Source organism: Dipodomys merriami, unplaced genomic scaffold (genome assembly GCF_024711535.1).
Source record: "Dipodomys merriami isolate MVZ:Mamm:240054 unplaced genomic scaffold, mDipMer1.0.p SCAF_3, whole genome shotgun sequence".
Taxonomy (NCBI): Eukaryota; Metazoa; Chordata; class Mammalia; order Rodentia; family Heteromyidae; genus Dipodomys; species Dipodomys merriami.
In genome coordinates, this window is record NW_027204492.1 from 68007083 (window position 1) to 68016718 (window position 9636).

A 9636-nucleotide genomic window follows, 5' to 3' on the forward strand; every position below is an offset into this window, starting at 1 on the left:
GAGATGCTAATGCTTTTCCTGGTGGCAATTCTCACCTTCCACATCTTTCATCTTGTACTAAGGAATCTAATTGTTTAATTTCTGTCCATATTAGGTGGAGGTTTATCCCCACTTTCTTTATAGCCAACCAGCCCCTTTTTCATTTGGTTCTTGAGTTGTATCCTTAAGAAAAGCCTAGGGAGGTATATTTCTCCGTGCAAACTAGAATCAGCTTGTCCCTTTTTTTAAATTTTGTTTAGGCCAGTCGTGGGGTCGAACTCGGCCTGGGCACTGTCCCTCAACTCTTCAGATCAAAGCTAATGCTCTACCACTTGAGCCACCACCCCACATCTGGCATTTTTTTCTGCTTATGTGGTCTGAGGAATCAAACCCAGGTCCTCATGCATGCAAGGCAAGCACTCTACCACTGAGCCACCTTCCCAGCCCCAGCTTGTCCTTTTTGACTCTCCCTTCTTTTTTTCACCCTGTCTTCATTATATTGTTGGCGCTCACCAAGAAAGCAGAGAAAGCTACCCTAATCACTACCACAGGGGTACTGTGCTGCCTGTGTTATACTGTAGAGGGCACCAAACCTCTACCCCAGAGTCCTTCCTTCTATTTCTAATTCCCCGACCCCAGAAATTAAGTTCCCAATTTCATAAGAAGCAGCCATGAGCAAAGCCCAGCACATATCTCATGATTTGGAGCACTTTTCAGTAGGACAACTTATTTGGGGTTCTGGTAGATAAATCAATCTAAACTTCCTTCTGTCTCAACCCAAATGAGGCGTTAGATTACCATGCCCTGAAACTGCAGATCCCAGTGAATAAAACAAAGGAATGCTATCTATTTACAAAATTATCTCCCCTAACTATGCTTAGAAGATTGACCTATGTTATGTCTAACACTTCTGCAGAATGTGTCACTGGTGAATCCAGATGAACAGGCTAAGCACTTTTGCTGGCTGTCTTGGACCTTCTGATCTTCAAAGCCAGTTTCTATAATGAGATTCTGTGTGTGTGTGTGTGTGTGTGTGTGTGTGTGTGTGTGTGTGTGTGTGTGTGTGTGTGTGTGTGTGTGCACGTGTAAATGTGTGCAGGCACCTGCACACAAGCCATTACTAATTTGAACTCAGGGCTTCACGCTGTCCCTTGGCTTTTTCAGTCACTGGCTGCTACTCTGTCACTCAAGCCACACCTCCACCCCCAGCTTTTTACTCATTAATTGGAGATATATGTCTTTTGGATATGTTTGCCTGAGCTGGATTCAAAACACAATTCTCAGCTCTCAGCCTCTTAAGTAGGTAAGGATTATAGGTGTGAGTTACTTGTGTCAGGCTTGACAAAGGCTAATAAGAATGGAGATCCAAAAATACAGGGTGTAATATTGCACAGAAAAATGGCACACCATAGGGATGTGGAAGTGTTGCAAATTTGGAGTACCAAATACATCAGGATATCAAGATTGTTTTGCTGATTGATTTCCATCATGACTGGATGGTATCTTTTATCTATTTCTTGGTTACTCTCAAATTCAATTTTTATGATTTGTAGAGAGTTTGAGTCACTTCCCAGGTTATCAAAGGAAAGGATGAGACTATGAAGTGGTCATATGGGTGACATTTAGCAACTTTCAATGTAGAACTCCCTCTCAGCATGAGAATAAAGACTTTGCCTTTAATAAGTAGTCACCACTCAGAAGGTGAACAGGGAAATGAAATCCCTGGTTGGAAGGGGGATTTAAAGGGGGATTCCATTTTTAGGAGATGTTGCTCAGCAGCAAAATAGGGAGTCTCAAAGTCAGAGAACTCCAAAGGACAGAAGTAGCAGTCTTGAAAATCATTGACCTTATCATTTAAATTATCTATGATGCCAGGTGCTGGGTCTCACACCTGAAGCCCTAACTACTCAGGAAGCTGAGATCTGAGGATACCAAGACTAAGCCAGCCCTGGCAGGAAAAAGCCCATTAGACTCTTATCTCCAGAAAAATGGAAGCAGAGCTGCAGCTCAAAGTGGTAGAGTGCTTTGAGTGCAAAAGCTCAGACACAGCACCCAGGCCCTAAGTTCAAGCCCCAAGACTGGCTGACTAAACAAACAATCTATGGCAAGTAATTTGACCCCTACCCACTCTAGCTAGTACTGTGGAGTAGAGCTTTGCATGAGATATAAAGCATAAATAGGTAAACATCTCCTTATTTAAAATCATTGAATGAATAATATTTTGGGCTCATTCTATCTCCAGAATGCCCCATGACAAGGATTTTAAGACAGTATTAAGAGCAACTGTAAGTTGACAAATTGAATGGCACAGCCAAAATGGACAAAGCTCCAGAAATAAACTACCAATTCTGTCTCAAGAAGAAATAGACCTATGACAAGTAAAGAGAGTTTCAGTAATAATGCCCTCATAAAGTTCCAAGAATATATGGTTTTACATTTTTGAAAAGATTAACACCAATTGTTGAATTCCTTTCCCCAAATTTGAGAAATTGTATCTCTTTCTAAATTATTCTATAGGATGAGGATCACCTTCATATATAAACAGACTAACATTTGAAAGAGAGAATTAAAAACAAGTATCCATTATACATATAGGTCTAAATATCCTCAATAGAAGCTTTGACAGAAGAAATACAAGTATATTGAAAGGATAATGTAACATGGCCAAGTAGGATTTATTGCAATATCAAAAATAATGCAACACATCACATTCATGAAATATAAAAAGCTCACAAACACAGTCATTTCCACTGATGCAGGAAAGACATTTGAAACTATCTAAACTTTTTATAATGTAATTATTTATATACTTTGAACAGAAAATATCTTCCTCAGCATAATACATGCTACATATGAGAAATCAAGAGCTAATCTCCTACTCACCAGTGGAAGACTTAAAACTTGTTCCGTAAGATCAAGAACAAGACAAGGATGACTGCTCTTGCCAATTGTACCCAAAATAGTACTGGAAATTGTATCCAGGGCAGTTATGCCCCAGATAGAGAGAAGAAACAGAATGTACCCAGCATGGTAAGGAAGTAAAACTATTTATAGTTACAGAGGACATTTTCTTACATCTGGAAAATCCTAGAGCATGCGTGTGCATGTGCACAGGCACACACGTTTGCAAGTGCATGAACATGTGAGCATACCCACCCACCCACACATCCAAGAATGCTGCAGTTAAAAAATTCATCAATATTACAGGAAACAAAACCAACACACAAAATCAGCTGTATTTATATCAGCAAAGAGCAATCTGTAAAAGAAATTAAGAAAACAATTTCAGCCATGATTGGTGGTATCTGCTTGCAATTCCAGCACCCTGAAGATGGAGGCTGGAGGATTGCAAATGTCAAAACAAACCAAAAACCATTTTATTACAATGTAGTCATGAACTGTTTTGTAAAATGGCAACTCTTTTGTAGAATGACTTAAAGATAATTTAAAAAATTAAAATAAAATTAAAAAAAAAACGAAATGTTCAAGAATAAACTTAACTAAGGAAGCATAAGTTTTATACTGAAAATTATAAAACTTTTCTTAAAAGGAGATTAAAATACTAGAAAGACAGCCTATATTTGTAAAAGGTTAATTGTTAAAATGTCAGTATACTATAAAAATGATCACATATTTGATTCAATCATTATAGATATACCAGTAGTACTTCTTGTAAAAAAAATGGAAACTTTTCCTGTAAAATTCATATTGAACTTCAGTGGAGGCAGAATTGTGAAAATCATCGTGAAAAGGAGAAAAGTAGGATGAAAGACTCCCTGATTTCAAGATTTACTATAGAACAACAGGAATCAGCTGGGCCTGATGGTACATACCTGTAATTCCAGCTGAGGCAGGGGGATCACATGACAGCCTAGATTACACGATGAGTTCCAGATCAGCCTGGCCTGCATAGGGAAATTCTGACTTACAAAAACAAAAACACCAGGCACTTGTGGCTCACACCTGTAATCCTAGCTACTCAGGAGGCTGAGGTCTGCGAATCATGGTTTGAAGCCAGCCTAAGCAGGGAAATCTTTAAGACTCTTAGGTTGAATTAAACACCAAAAAGCCAGCATAAAGGTGTGGTTCAAGAGATAGAGTACTAGGCTTGAACATAAGCTCAGAGACAGTGCTCAGACCCTGAGTTCAAGCCTCAGGACTAGCACAGATAAAGAATCCCCCCAAGCAAAATAAAACAAAATCAAATACAAGCTGACTTCAGGTAGCTCATGCATATAATCCTAGCTACTCAGTAGGCTGAACCTTGAGATGAAGCTAGCTCAATTAGAAAAGTCTTTCAGAGTTTATTTCCAATGATTCTGCAAAATGCTGGGTTGCAGGCATGGTTCAAGCTATATGAGTATACAAGCTGGGTAAGCACAAGGCCCTGACTTCAAGTCTTGGTACATAAAACACAAACAGAAACAAACAAACAAACAAAAACACTACTACTCAAAACAACAATGACAAAACATTGAAACCATGCACAAAACACTACAATAATGAAAACAATAATTAAAATAGAGTGGTATTGGCATAAGGATAGACAAACCAATTAAATGAATGGAATTGATAGACCAGAAACAAAGCACCATATTTATGTTCAGTTGACTGAAGCCATCATTGCAAAATCATTCAATAGAGAAGAGAAAAATTTCTAGGCTGGAGATGTGGCTCAAGTGGTAGAATGTCTATTTAGTAGTTGAGAAGTCATGAGTTCATTCCCCAGTACTGCCAAAAAATGGTAAGAAAAATTAATAGTAAAAACATTAATAGTAAAGAAAGAAAAAGGAAAAGGCAAACAAAGCTAAAATTACAAAACAGTATTCTTTTAAAAAGTTTCTAAAACAATGCTGTGGAAAGTGGGTATTTGTAAGTGAAAGAATGTTGAGCCTGTACTTTACACCAGACACAAAAAATGAACCCTGAAATTTTTACATAGGTCATTTAGCATGTTGCCCAGGTTGGCTCTGAAGTCACAATTTTCTTGGGAGTGCTGAAATTACAGGTGTGTGTCACTATGCCTGTCTACTCCAATTGAATTAAAGGCTTCAATTTAAGAACCCAAACCAGAAATGCTTAGAATAAAACAGGAGCAATTCTGAATGAATTTATATCTGGCAATCATCTCTTCACATGACAAAAAACAGAGAAAATGAAGGGTTGGATTAATTGATGTTGGTTAAAATGAAAAACTTTGGTATACACGAGTGCACCAAGAGAAGGAAAAGAAATTCCATAGAATAGAAAACTATACTTTCAAACCATGTATATGATGATGTTTTAATATCTGGAGTGTATAAATAACTTTGGCAACCTGACAAACACCATAGCAGACCAACAGCTAACATTGGAAGCAGGCTGAGGATCCATCACCAGGGGAACTTGAGCTTGCAGTTCAGTGGCAGGAAGCAAGTCTTTTAGAATTGGCCAAATGGATGAAGACACATGTTGTGATAAAGAATATCATCAGAGCTTGGTACTAGCTATTCAGAAAGTTGATATCTCAGGATTGTGGTTTGAAGCCAGGCCCAGTAGGAATGTCTATGAGACTCTTATATCCAATTAAGTATCACCATCCCCAAAGACAGAAGTGTACCTGTGGCTCAAGTTGTAGAGCATCAGCTGTAAGTGGGAAAAAAATGAAGCCAGGATATAAGGCCCTGAATTCAAGTCCCAGTATTGGCATACACAAAAAAAAAGGTATCAATAGAAATCACAACATTATGAAGGTTTGTTTTTCACTGACATATGTCCCCATGCCAAATCCAGTTTTGAGGTTGACCTGAAGAAGATTTATGGAGGCTTCATTTCTGAGTATAATTGTTGGTACAGAGGCAAAGTACTAAATGTCTTCAATGTGGAATAGGACAAAACAGTTTATAAAGAGCTTGAGATTTGAAAAGGAAATAAAAATGAGGATTAAAGTAGCTCAGGCTGAGAATGACAGTGTGGATATAGGGGAAGTGGCAAGACAGAATTTGCAGAAGAATGTAAACTTTTTCCAGCACTCATGTCCATGAGAAAAAAAAAAAAACCGGTCTTAGGTCAGTTTCTTTTTGGAACTTCAAGAAAACTATTCCATTATGGCGGTAAAAATCAAACCAGTCAATCTTCAACAAGTACATTTTAAAAGCTCAACTTTTAACTTTTTTTGGGGGGGGGGTCTGGTTGTGGGGCCTGAACTCTGGGCCTGGGCGCTGTCCCTCAGCTCTTCAGCTCAAGGATAGCGCTCTACCACTTGAGCCACAGCGCCAATTCTGGCTTTTTTCTTTTTGCTTATGTGGTGCTGAGGAGTCAAACCCAGGGCCTCATGCATGCAAGGCAAGCATTCTACCACTGAGCCAACCTTCCCAGCCCCTCAACTTTTAACTTGAAGGATGGAATAATTAAGGAAACCATGTGACATTTTAAAAGGGCAGTTTAGGTGTTAGTAACATTAATTTAGGGTCTAATGTCAGACTGGCAAAATTAAGCAGTAGGTGACCTTGTGGCTTAGCTGGTTAAAGACCTCTCAAAAAAACAGGACAATCTGGGCTTGAATCTCAGCAGTACCTGGAACTGTTAAGTGAAAGTGTATTATTGCTACTGGGTATCAACAGCTCATTCCTGTATTCCTAACTACTCAGGAGGCTGTGATCTGAGATTTCAGTTTGAAATCAGTCCAAGTAGAGAAGTCTATTGAGAGTCTCATCTCTAATTAACCACCAAAGAAGCAGAGCTGTGACTCAAGTGGGAGAGTGTTAGCCTTGAGTGAAAAAGCTCAAGCACAGCACCTAGGCCCTGAATTCAAGCCCCAGTACTGGAACAAAAAAATTAACCATGACCAAAATCTGATTCAAGAGAATGAGAAGCTTAAAATAGAGAAGGTTTTTTTTTTTTTTTTTTTTTTTTTGCGAAAGTTAAAAGGAATTAGAACTGAAAGAGAAATCAGCTACCATAGATTTTACTAAATATTAAAAAGCACTCTTAAAATTTGTTCAGGTGCCAGAGTGCAAAATCTGGCAGCTAAGTTGGAAATATTGAAGGAATTTGGGTGTGTCAACATCAGTTTTGGAAATGACATTTCAAGATGCTATACAAGTGTTGCACGAAAGGTGTATTACTACTCCAGCTTTTCTGAGTGAATTAGAGACAATTTTTGCAGAATACAATGTAGCTCAGAAGTAGCTCTGAACTTATTATAATGAGAATGAATGGACTGGTTTGATTGTGGAAAGTAATGAAGTGTGACAGAAGCTATACATGGCAGTGGAAGTTTTATCCTAAAAGTAAATGAGCTTTTGCTTATTATAGTTTTAAGTATTCAAAAACACTTTGGGATTTGTCTTTGAATTTAGAAGCACTGTATGGTCAGGCAAAAGAAGGAGCAAACAATTAGAACTCTTTTTTTGTACTGAAAGTGTGGTACAGGAAAGGAGTTAACCAATGTTGGGAGGGAAACAGGCTTTTTGGTGGCAACTTGTACCATGGTTCCAGAGCATTGTAAAGGTTTTGTGTGTGCTGGTACTCGGGCTTGAACCTGGGGCCTTGGCTCTGTCCATTAGCTTTTTCTCAAGTGATGCTCTACTGCTAAGATTGTAGGCATGAACCACTGTCACTGATCCTAACGGTTTTTATCTGTTTTTGGAAAAACCACTGACTCCTCAGGACACAGTGCATGATGCTGTTAAAAATCCCAGAAAAGACTGAATAATATCTGGCTGGGCAACATGATGCAGATGGGATTATTTTGAAAGCATAGGGTCAAATACTGCAGAAGATCTTCTCAGAGAGAATGCTTATTGCCATACTGCAATCCAAGTCCCAAAATCAGATTAATGGATGCTTAAATAAGAGCCCTAGTGTGAATCTCTTGTTGCCCATTAAGAAGATGCTGAAAGGCTTAAAGTCTCAACTGAGATGGAAATTGGTTGAAAAAGAATAATTTGGAAGAGTCTGATGACCATCATGGATCTGAAATGGAGAAAATAAAACAAGAAATAACTCATTTATGCAATAGTGTCTTTCAGAAAATGTATCCTTACAGGCAAGAATATGAGAAACTGAAGAGCTTGGCACAGAAATGGCTCCCTGAGCTGCTTCAGCTTCATCCTGAAATATGATTATCTAAATATATGAACTCTGGTGATCTTTTTATTGTGAGCCTGGAATGAGATATTCTTGGTGCTGAACCCATGAAGGCACTTAGCAGCAAGTATTTTGTGGTATGCTCAGAAGTTCATTGGCAGGCCATTCTTTTTGTGTGTATGTGTGTTTGTATTGGGGTGTGAACTCAAGGCCTGGACACTCTCCCTTGGCTTTTTCACTCTAGGCTGACACTTGACCACTTGAGCTACACCTCCACTTCTGGGTTTTTAAAAATTGTTATTAAAAGGTGATGTACAAAGGAGTTACCATTCTATAAGTTGGGTAATGAGTACATTTCTTTTTGGACAATGTCACCTCTTCCCTTGCTCTACCCCAGCTTTTCCCTGCCTGCAAGGTGCATAGTTCATTTTCAACACACTCAAGGTTGGCTCTTGACCACTTGAGCCACACCTCCACTTCTGGATTTTTTAAAACTTAATTGGAGATAAGAGTATCAATGTTTTGTCTGCTCAGACTGTCTTTAAATCACAATCCTCAGATCTCAGCCTCCTGAGTAGTTAGATTTATTGGTGTTAGCCACCAGTGCTCGACAGGTCACTTTTTACAAAGGGTTATTCTGTGAGTATTGGTACAGAAGTCAAGGTGATTCAGAAAGCAGCTAGCTATCACTTAATTTAGGGAGAAATTAAAGAGACTTGGTTACTGTCATTAGTGTAAGTCTGACTCTATGGCTTATTTGATGGTCTCATATCTAAGTGCATATCCAGTAGACCTTTAAATTCATGAGTTTTGAAACTTATGAAAGAGCCTACATTCATGGAACTCATAGATCAATTCATAAGAACAATGTACTTGTTTTAAATCATGAACAAGAACTTGTTGGAGATTTTGACTTCACCAAATCTGTGAGTCAATGAACTTCAGTGAACATGGGTTTGGGGACTTCATCTTGATAACACTTGAATTGAAAGTGCAGAAATCGCCCTCTCTAAGTTCAGACTTATGTGCGTATGGCTGCCTTTGGTTGTGAACTTGAGACAAATGAACATGGAATCCCAAAGGGGGATCAGTTTCATTTAGATGATAATGTCAAATCCCTCCTCTGTATGTAGCTTGATAAAGTTTACAACTTCAGTGACCTATGAACAAGTTTTGAAAGCTTGATATTTCTTGGTACTAAAGGGGAAATAAATTTCAAACCCAGAAAAAAGAGATTGAATATATTCAATATAAAGGGGAAGATGGAGAAATTGGACAGCTATTAAGACAAAAGACGAAATGGTGAAGTTAGTGTTGATCCATAAATGGTTACTTTTTGATGCAGATGCTCCTTTGAAAATCCTTGTCTAATTTGGGGTACCACTGGCTCACACCTGTAATCCCAGCTACTGAGAAAGCTGAGATTTGAGGATTGTGGTTCAAAGCCAGCCAGGAACAAAACTCTGTAAGATACTTATCAATGAGCCAGAAAAATGATGATAATAGAGCTGTACTTAAGTGCTGATCTTGATCAAAAAGTTCAAGGAGACTGTTCATGCCTTAAGTTTAAGCCTCTATCAGCTAAAT

General features: G+C 38.5%; 2 pseudogenes; both read left to right on the forward strand.

Moving 5' to 3' along the window:
• Positions 1-7360, forward strand: part of LOC138839841 (serine/threonine-protein kinase 31-like) — a 62447-nt pseudogene extending 55087 nt beyond the window's left edge.
• A 245-nt stretch (positions 7361-7605) lies between these two features.
• LOC138839842 (serine/threonine-protein kinase 31 pseudogene) lies at positions 7606-9355 on the forward strand (annotated as a pseudogene).
• Positions 9356-9636: the final 281 nt, after the last annotated feature.